An 11,275-nucleotide genomic window follows, 5' to 3' on the forward strand; every position below is an offset into this window, starting at 1 on the left:
TAGTTCTCTTGTTTGAGTACTAGTCCGCTTTGATGTTGTCAAACGTTTGCCGTACAAGGGGATTATAAAGGCAACACTTGGGCGGCTAGGGCCTCTTAGTAAGGGAAGTTAACAATGCAAGACTGGGAATGTCCCCCTATTAACAGTAGGGAACATGTCTTTGTTGTTTACAAGGCCTCTTAAAGAGCGAGACTGTGAAAATGCATGGTCGTGCTCAGATGGATTTTGGAAATCATCTGCTTATAGACAATCGAACTCGAAAATCGAGAAACACTTCTGGACGTAATAAGGATGACGAAAATTCTTACTTTATAGTCACGAAGAGACATTAAGAGACATTAAGTGACATAGGAAAGACAAGTGGGAGATTGAAAGGAATGGTGACCTTTGAATAAGTGTATTGTTCCGATAGAGGGTTCAGAATTAATTAGAAAGCTAATTATTCGGTGAGGTCAAGTGATCGGAATGCCTAGCTGGAGGCCACTTCCGATCAGTAATATTAATGAATAATTAATATTACAGCTTAATCATGACTGAACCCTTTGGGGCACACCCAATCGTGTTAAGTCCACACATACATCCCGACCACGATCCAGGAATAAAGTAACACATCAGCAGGTCTGAGGGCCCCGTCATTCCCTCTAGACAACCCTATGTCAACCTTTTTTCTTGCTGAAATCTCAGATTTGTAGGAGATATCAACAAGGGTATCCCAAACAACATTATGCCGATGTTTAATACCAACAATACCAGCACACGACACTACGTGATCACCGAAAATATCTCCACTAAAAACCTTGGAACAAGCAGAGCACGTCATTGAGATAGAGAATAAAGGAACACCCATCCGGTAGCACAACACACATCGGTAGGTCTTCGCATTCATCGTCTGACCCAACCTCGAAATAGGGACTCCCGGAAGCCAAGCAGAGGTGTGATCTTCCTACTGGATTTCCACAATGCTGATTGCCGAGGAGACAAAGAAAAGGAGGATTCTGCAGAATCGGTAACCTTTGTGAAATATATATTTGCTAATTTCTTCATGAGTTTAGGGGCAGCGAATTCACTAGGATTACTCATAATGTAAGACTCCACTATTCCATTAAACAGACTCAACGCATCTTCAAAGGCTCGTCCAAGACCAATAATGCCAGCATGTCGTATGTAAAAGCTTTGTTTGCAACCCAGCAGACTGTAACCGAGACGCAAGAAATGCATAATGACAAACATCACCTGCGAAATATACCCCGAGCCCTCCAAACGCAAATGGTAAGGTGGAAGCCGCCATTGCCAATCGCCAAACCCAGGCCCCCAAGCAGTAATAATACGCTTCAAGGAAGATCGAAGAGCCCCGTCGAATGTACGATAAGCTGTCTCAAAAGTACTAGGGGGACAAGTACACAAAGCAAAGTAGAGTTTAGAAACTCCGGTACAAGCCCTAAGTAACAACAGCTCACACTAAGGATCATCAAGCATAACAACCTTATCCATAAGTGAAATGGCCGTGGTCACCCTCTGCATCACAAGCTCACCACTAAAACCGAAATCAGAACTAGCGGGATCACCAAGCAACTTAACACCACGCAAAGGTCGAGCAATATAAGGTGGAAAGACACCCACAAGCTTGCTTCGAGGTTCTTCTGTAGGCAAGAAAACTTCAGTTTTTTCCATGTTAAGATGTAACCCATAACGAGGCCCTTCCTCCATAATCAACTATAGAACCTTCCCCACCACCAACGTGTCACCAATAACAGTCCCATCATCCAAATACCAGGCCTGAAGATATACATCAAAAGTGTCTGACATCAGGGGTTGTAAAACCAAAGCAAAAAGAAGAGGACCAAGGGAATCACCCTGTTGCACCCCCTGAGACGACCATAAGGTGTGGTCCCCATAATACAATCTAGGTGGATTAGAATAACATAATTCAACCCATCGCGAAAGGCCTGGACAACAACAAGGAACTTCACGTAACATGATCCCACGATCAACTAGATTGAAGGCATTTTGAAAGTCCACCAATAACATAGAAAGACCAACATCAGAACCACGATCCTCAATCAACCGATTCACAGCATGAAGAATTGCCTCACCTCCCAAAGAAACCCCAACACCAAATTGGAGACAATCAAAGTAACTTCCTAAAGATTAGCCAACCATAACAGCACCGACCTTCGAAACCAGACGCTGCCAAATAGTACCCACAACCATAGGACGAATACCACCACCAGGCTTAGTGGTGTAAGAGGAGCACTAGAAATATACTCTCCTAGTTCCATAGGACACTTTCCAGCTAGAAAGAGATTAACCACCCTGAAAATAGAGTTAACTAACTCATCTGATACAGCCACACCAGCACCACTCAAGCAATCCATAAGGTGCTGAGCACGTAAACCGTCTCTACCACAAGATGTGCCACGTGGAAAACTCTTAATCCGATCCAAAACAACATCAGAAGTAGTAAAAAGATGAAGGCCATCAACAGGTATATCAGGCAACGTAGACTAATTTAAGCGACTAAGCATGCAATCACTAATTAAACAACAATTAAGAGAGAGAAGAAAAGAAATTCTTCCCTTGACGCGTGCTTCGCTCGAAACTCGAGCTCTTACTTGAGACCCGCAAATGCGAAGGTCTCTGACGGCTCGTACCTACGAACCCGACCCGAACGATTTAAGTCGCGAAGGTTAGTCAGGACCCTACCAATAAAAACTAGAGATTTACGAACTTAAGGTTTTCTCACTTTTCTAAGGAGATGCCTATTTAGTTCCACTCAAGTGTTCTTCCCAAATCCCAAAACCTTGGTATTTATAGGGAAATGAACCTTGAATTCCCACTCTCAATCGATGTGGGAGATTTGCAATTTTCCCATTTTATTTTAATTAAAACAAAAATGAAATTGCAATGCAATCAATAAGTTACAAGTGGCACAAGGAGGAAGAGAGATTAAGTGAGGACCATTTCCAAGGGGGGGACCATAGCCTTGGTGCCCAAGGCAATGCCCACAACCCTTGGTCCCCACTTACAAAAACCTGCACTCCCTCCATGTGGCTGGCAGCCTACCTTGGCTGCCAAGGCGGCCAGCTGGCGCGTAGCACCAAGGCTGGGCAGCCAGCCAGCACACACACACACAGCGTAGCCAGCCAGCACTAGGCCAGCCAGCATACACGCATCGCAACTGCTTGGTGCGTTGCACTGCTAGGCACACACACACACGCATCGCTGCTGTTTGGTGCGTTATGCTAGGCGCTGCAATGCTACGCACACACACACACACGCACAGCCCAGCTCGCTGCTGGCTGGCGCATGGTGCTGTGCGATGCTGTGCTAGCAAGGCTGCTAGCGCCTAGCGTCACGCATAGCGTAGCACGCCTAGCATGCTGCTATGCGATGGTGCGTGGCTGCGATGGCTAGGCATCTAGCACCACGCATAGCGTAGCACGCCTAGCATGCTGCTATGCGATGGTGCATGGCTGCGATGTGCGATGGCTCGCCAGCCCGCATTCTCCTAGGACGCCTAGCATGGCAGGCTTGCGGCTAACATTGCGATGGGTCTCGTCTAGCCTAGCACTCACATGGCTAGGCCAATGCGAGGCTACGGCTAGGCTCGAACTTGTAACTTGATTAATTTCGTGTCTTGTCGAATTCTAAATTTGACTCGACTTGCGACGCTCGGTCTTGACGCTCTAGGCTCGATATTCGACGTCTTTTTTTGTAAAACTCCGACGACTCATCAAATCCTTCGGATTGATTCGTCGTCTCGGATCGGTTGTTCGATTGGGTTCGACCCGAAGGGTTCAGTCAAGATTAAGCTGTAATATTAATTGTACATTAATAATACTGATCGGAAGCGGCTTCCACCTAGGCATTCCGATCACTTGACCTTACTGAAGAATTAGCTATCCAATAATTATGAAACCCTCTATCGGAATAATACACTTGTTTGAAGGACACCATTCCTTTCATGGAGCTGGAGAAGTAGGGTGTTTAGACTGTAAATCCGCGAGAGTGGTGTCATTATAAGGAGCTTCGCCTGAAGAAGAAAGAACACGGACCGCAGCAGTGTAATGGCCGTCACAAATCTTCCTACAACACTGCTTGATATTATGCTCCTCCAAATCAAGGTCCTCATCACCGACCACTGATAAAGTAGGAGAATCCTCTGCCAAAGTATCCCTCACAAGCTGCAAATTACCACCTGGTGCACTCCAAGAACAAATAGTATGGGAAATACTCTATTCTTGATGCCGACGTTTTACCGAAGACCTAAACTCAGAGCTGCTCCGCGGGCGAAAGGTTTTAAGGGTGCAAAGAGGTAACACCAACAAAGAGACCCAACTAGAAATGTCATCAGGTCTAGAGATCACCTTTTCAAGGGCACCTTTTAGAACCCAAGAAAACCCCAAACGACACTTGAGAGGTATCAACTTCACAGTACGAAACCCCTTGGAGAACAAACAATCAAGAAGAGCCACAATGTTGATCTTGCACCAAACCACCTATGCGCCCAAGTTGAGCCGGAGAAGAGGGAGCCTGAGAAACCATGAAGCACAAAACGGACAATACCATCTTCTTCATTCGGAGGTGACACAATCTCACTCGGACTATGACGACACTTAGTACGATGCGTATGCTATTGTAGCAAACCCCCACAAAACCAAAGCCCCATACGCGAAAAAGTAACTTCAACCTCAGTATAAATAGCCAAATTAGAAGTTAGAGAATGTCGCGTGATATCTCGCGCACCAATACAAAAATGACAATAAAAAAGATGCTTGATAAGAGAACTTTTAGAAAGATCATTGCCACTTCCATTTTTACAACCACTAAGACCCACAAAGGGACAATGAAACTTCACCCGAGCAGCCGACATAGCTACACCTAACCAACCACAAACACCCACTACTATCCAAGAACAAACCAAAACTAGCCAAGAACACCCACCACTAGCCAAGAACAAACCGCCCCACAAAAGCAAGACAACCAAAATACCCAAAAACCTAAAATGCAGCAACAAAGAGCAACGCAACCAACACCACCAAACGATCGCACCAAGCAGAACCTAAACGCACCAACTGATCACTGATCGCGAAAAAGAATTAACGCCAGAACTGTTTCGGGGTTTTCTGATGTCCTGCGGGAGAGTTACAATTCCGAGACTGGAACCGGACGCCTGTACCTGCAAAACAAACGGATGCTACGGATGATTGGAGATCCGCCTCCGACGGTCAAGTTAGTACTTGATTAAGGAGTAATTAATGCGGAAATTAAAGTGATTGGGTCTCTCTAGGTGAGAGTGTTTAATGTGTGTAATCTGCGTTTTTTAGCGTGTTTAATGGGCCTCCCTCGGAAGTTGGGCCTAGGTGGCCGGTTATCCCAGGTGTCATGGGAAGGACACGTGTCGTGTCGTAATTGGTCCATAGTGGACGGATCATTGCTTGACACGTGGCAGGCTCCTATTGGCCCATGTGACGGACACATGGCGGAACCTGATTGGTCCACTTGTCAGATGGTGATTGGTGGGGAAAAATCCCCTAATCATTTGCCCCTCACAGGTGGCACGTGACTGGTCACGTGTTACCTGTGACAGGTATCGCCCTGTAACAGGCGACAGCCTGCTACAGGTGTCACTCGGCGAGAGGCCGAGAGATTCTCCCGCCAAAATTTTGAATTCTGGAAGTGACCCTTCGCCTTCTCACTTCGCCTATATAAAGGAGTATTGACTTCGGTCATTTTCACACTTGAAAACTTTGTGAGAGAACATTCGGACCCCTGAACTTGCTCTGACATTTTGGACCCTTTCTGCCTACCGCCTGCTCTGACAAGCCGACTGCAAAGGATTTTCAGAACTTCATCAATCGTCACTCGTTCAGGTAACCGTCAGTTCTCTAACTCTTAATTTTCTCTTTACTTTATTCTTTTTTGAAATGGCACCACGGAAGCACACGACACGACCTAGGTTAGTGATCAACCGGTCACCGGGGACGGCTGAATCTAGGACTAGGAGTGCCGCCTGCCCTTTTTTGGACCCATCTTTGCCCTTTATACAAAGTCCGACTGTATCTGTGTCTATGCAGAGCATGATGGCCAGAACAAAAAAGACTGCCAGGATCTCAAACTCAGACGGCTCCTCCCACAGGGTGCCGATTAGTGAAACATCTGACCAGGCGCCAGATGTGGAAGTGAAACAAGGCGACTTGAAAGCAGGCAGTTCTGAGGGAGGAGTCAAAGTGACCCCTTCCCATTTTACAGTTGACAATTCTACATTCTCTCCTGCTCCTTTTAAAGGAGAGGAGGCGGGCCCCTCCGAGAGAGGGGAAGAGTCGTCCTCTTCGGACTCGTCAGAGGACGATTCCGAGTCTAGCTCTTCTGGCCATGCTTCCCTGGACACAGAAGAGAAAAACAGTCGCCTACAAGAGGCGAGGCTTTCTCACGCAGTTGAGAAGGGGGACGATTGGGCGGAGCCATCCGCCTCTCACCGAGAGCAACATACCCCTTACTACTGCACGGTACCTCGGGGCCGGATCACGGCCATGCAAGAGAAAGTGGAGAGCTTTATCGTAAACCACACAATGGGCCCCGGCTTTTTTGTGTTCGTGCCGGATCCAGAAGACACAGTCGTATGGCCGGCTGGTACCAGTTATGATGGCGCCTGCTTTGGCTGCTACGAGGCGGCCATCAAGGCTGGGCTGCGCTTCCCACTACATCCAGCTGTTCAGCGGATCTTGGATGGGTATGAGTTGGGGTTATGGCAGTTAGCCCCGAACTCCTGAGTCAACGTACTCGGCTATGTGGCCGGGTGCGAACTACACGGGGTGGAGCCGAGCTTCGAGGCTTTCGCCCACATGAACTACCTCAGCCGGACCCCTAAGGCAGGCGGTACCGGCTGGTATCAATTGACGAGCCACAGGGGCTACCTCATGAAGAGAGGTAAAGCAAACAAATGGAAGGACTGGCGGAGCACCTTCCTCATCATTGAGAGTTCAGACACAGAGCTGAACAAGCGCTTCAACAGGTGGAACAGGAATCCGCCCCTTCTTGCAGGCGGCCGCAGCATGCCGCCTGTTCCCCCCAAGGCTAAGAAAGAGATCCTAGATAAAGGACTCTTCAAAGTAGAGTCGAAGGTGAACTCTACTTCAGGGGTACGAGAGCAAGTACCCCTGAACTGCGTCCCGAGCTTCAAATGGCTCTACGACGAGTACTTTTTGGCCGCCTGTGGCCTCAGCAGTCGGTGCTCAAGAGGTAGCCGGCCTGTCGAATACTCTGTTGTTCCATGCATTTCTTGTTATGACTTTTATTAACTTTGCTATTTGTTTTTGCAGCGGACGCCATGAGCAAAATTACCGCCTCCAAGACTGCGGCGGCCATGTTGCGGGCCTCCATCATGCAACAGTCTTCAACCGACTCCCCCAACAAAGGGGCACCCTTGGTGGGCTTCGAACCTTTCACCCTCTTTTTGGAGTTGTGTTTATGCATATACTGACTCTTTTCTTCTTTTTTAGACGGGCGCTCCAAGAGCTTCTTCTTCCAACCAGCCGAACCCCAAGGCCTGGAGGACGACTGTTGCGAGCTCTCCTGGTTCTGCCAGGAAACATGCGGCGGCTGAGAAACAGCCGGCCACTTCTTCTAAAACTCCAGCTGGGCCACCTAGAAGTATGAAATTGTCCTTGTAAATTTTAGACTTGCTCCCTTCTTTACTAGGTCTAATCCGTTTGTTTATGCTTGATGCAGCCGGCCCTCAGGAGCCTGACTTGGTCGAGGTGGCCAAGTCTATGATCAAGGCCATTCCTCCAGCTGAAAGGGAGGCGGTCAGGGGTGTCGGCACCCTTGACCTAGACGGGATTGCAGGGGTCCTTGCTGAGGTATACTTAGCATATTTTTGAGTATTTGATTTCCAGGACGCCTGTTTTCTTTTTGTTTGGAAACTGACGCCTGTTCCCCTTTTTACTTAGGCCCTGCTCCGAGTGAACGGCCTTCGCAAGCCGCTTGACCGGAAGAACAAAGAGGTAAAGGCTGCAAAAGCTATGGCCGCCTCTGACTGTGATAAGGCAATGTTTCAAATTGCCCAAAATGAAGTTCTGACCATTGATATTCTTTATTATCAGGCGCAGGCTACCGCCGCTATCCAGGCTCAGTTAGAGGCGGCCCAGAAGAGGAATAGCGAGCTGGAGGCGACCATCAACAACCTCAAGGCCGAGCTGAAACCTCTTCGCCAAAAGATGTCCTCATACGAAACCTTGGAGAAATCCTTGGCGAGCGTAAAGGTACGCCTGGTGACCCAGGAGAAGAGTCTTACTCAGGAGCTCTCGGAAAAGGCCGAGCAAGAAAAGAAAGAGCTGGTCCGGGAGATGATGGAAGACTCTGCTCAAATCCAGCGCATGACTTTGGGCCGCCTCTTCCCCAATGCCGACTTTGCCTCATGGGAAAAAACGTACCGCCAGTGTTCTGATAGATATAATCAAGAGATCCTGGCGGCTGCTGAGGAAGAGGCGTTGGAGGAGGCGTTGGAGGAGGAGGAGCAGCCGGTAGTGGCGCTTGTGCCGCTTGGGGGTAATGCATCAAAGAAGGATGCAGCTGAAGCCGAGTCCAGCAAGAAGAGTGCTGACCAGGTGGCAACTGCTGATATTGAAGATCTGCCCCCTTCTTAAGCTTTATGTCTTCTTCCCACGGCCTGTGTGCCGTTTGTTTGTATTTACCCGGCCATGGGGTCGGGGCTCTGAATATTTTGCCGGTCTTTAATGACCGGCTTCCTTTTAATGAATATTTTTGTTTTGCTTCAAACTTGTTCAAGTATTGAATATTCTGATATCCAATTGTACACTATACCGACTGTTTTACATGGCCGATAGTTGCAGACAGGTACAGATAGTTAGTCACGCCGCCTATGCCCCTGGACGACTGGTCGTCTGTTTCCAGGCTAGACGATCAGTCGGCCATTTTTCCAATCGGTATTCGAACCATTTTAAAGACGATCCCCTTTAGGCAGGCGGTTTTGTCATATAAAATTAACCAAGTAGGAAAGTGGGTTCCTACTTGTCATGTTTTTAGGCTAGAGACTTTAGGCCGTCTAGGCCGACTGTTCCCCGCCATATTTAATCTAGTGTGAACAGGTGCTGTATGAACACCTTTTTAGTTTCATACTAAAATTTTTAAGGAGTGACCAAGTAAACATGATTGTTACCTAGTCGCCAAGTAACTGAGTAGTAGAGGTATCAAGCGGTGGATACCGGTTGTTCCCCTTTATTCGCCAATGTTTGTTGGCTTTTAACTCATAAGTTGTTAACCTAGCAGGAGTAGTGGTTGAGAGCCCCTGTTTGCTAAAAACAGGCGGACGACTCATACCTTTTAGGCTCCATACTAAGTTTGAGAGAGTGACTATGAGTTAACTTTGGAGTTACTCAGTCGCCGTCACTCCTGCTTGAGTAGTAAAGGTACCAGGCGGTGGAGGCCGGCTGAACCTTTTGATTCGCCAATGTTTGTTGGCTATTAACTCAAGAGGTACCCCCTGCATTTATCCCAAGTAATACAGGCGGTCATCTGACTCAGATGTCAACTGCTACCACTGGTTTGGTTAGTGATAGAGTTATCCTTGTCTCAAAAACGGCTACGTGGTTGCCCTTGGGGGCAGTCGTATAGGTGCCGTGTAATTAGTTTATAGAGCAATGTTCCACCCAAAAGGGAGCTGCTCTCTGCGACGAATTTCATCCGGAGGGATGCCGCCGGACGCCTGCTATGATGTTGGGACAGGTCGTATTAGTTTTGAAGATTAGATCAGTTGGCTTGGCGCCTGGTCTGATCATTCGGCCTGTGGCCTTGGTTAGTTCTTGGTGAACGTAGGTGCTAAGTAAAAGGAGGGTAGCTGCCTGTTTAGGCACAGGGTCGGCCAGGCCCTGATCATTTTTAGTTAAGTATAAGGGGGGTGGCTGTGTGTTTGGAACCAGTCGTCCCTCTTCTATGGAGAGTAGCCGACTATATGTCCAGACGGCATGCCCCTATGGTGATAGAGTAAAATACTCAATGGAGAGTAGCCGACTGTAAAGGTACAGGCGGCATGCCCCTCTGAAGATAGAGTAAAATACTCAATGGAGAGTAGCCGACTGTAAATGTATAGGCGACCTGCCCCTCTTAAGTAAGAATAAAAATTAAACATGGAGAGTAGCCGACTGTTTGTCAGCAGGCATGCCCCTCTTAGTACAAAATTGAATATTAAGTATGCAAACTTTTATTAAGTAGCCCTTGACTATTTACATCATTCAAAAGAAATATTTCTTAAGATTATCTACATTCCAAGTTCGAGGCAACGGTTGTCCGTCTGGTGTTCCCAGACGGTAGGTACCGTCCCTGACCTCTTCACAGATTCGGTAGGGTCCTTCCCAGTTGGGAGTTAGTTTGCCAGACTTATTAGCCCTACCAACTGCTTCCATTTTTCTAAGTACAAAGTCCCCGACTTTGAGTGGACGCCTGTGTACTTTTTTGTTGTATGATCTAGTCATTCTCAGGCGGTAAATTTCACGGCGCAAGACAGCATTGCCCCTCCTTTCAGGAAGTGAGTCTAATGTCAGGCGCATGGCTTCCCAGTTTGCCTCTTCGTCATATAGCATTACTCGAAGAGTCGGCTCGTAGTGTTCTATTGGAAGAACAGCTTCCACACCATAAGTTAGGAGGAATGAAGTTTCTCCAGTCGCCCCTTTTTCAGTCGTCCTAATGGCCCAGAGAACATGTGGTAATTCATCCGGCTATAGGCCGCCTGCTCGTTCAATCTTTTTCTTGAGACCGTCTGAGATGATTTTATTAAAGGCTTCTACCTGACCGTTTGCTTGTGGACGGCCGACAGATGCAAAGTAGTGTGCATTTCCTTGGTCACCCAACCAGCTTTTGAGAACAGACGTCTCAAATTGGGGACCATTATCAAAAACCATAGACATGGGAACCCCGAACCGAGTGATGACATTTTTCCAAATGAATGAAATTACATCCTTCGTCTTGATTCCCTTTACAGCCTCCGCCTCTACCCATTTAGTGAAGTAGTCGACGACAACAAGTATGTACCTCCTTCCGCCTGTAGCAGGCGTATATGGACCCAGAATATCCATGCCCCACTTAGCAAACGGTAGTGGGCTAAGAATTGTAGTGAGGTCAGTAGCCGGACGGTGAATTAGTTTGCCAAACCTTTGGCACTTGTCACATTTTTTCACCATCTCCATTGCATCTGCTTCTAAAGTAGGCCAAAAGTAGCCCTGCCGCCTTGCCCGTTGAGCAAGCGTCCTACCGCCTA

Source organism: Chenopodium quinoa, unplaced genomic scaffold (assembly GCF_001683475.1).
Source record: "Chenopodium quinoa cultivar QQ74 unplaced genomic scaffold, ASM168347v1, whole genome shotgun sequence".
In the NCBI taxonomy this organism is placed as follows: Eukaryota; Viridiplantae; Streptophyta; class Magnoliopsida; order Caryophyllales; family Amaranthaceae; genus Chenopodium; species Chenopodium quinoa.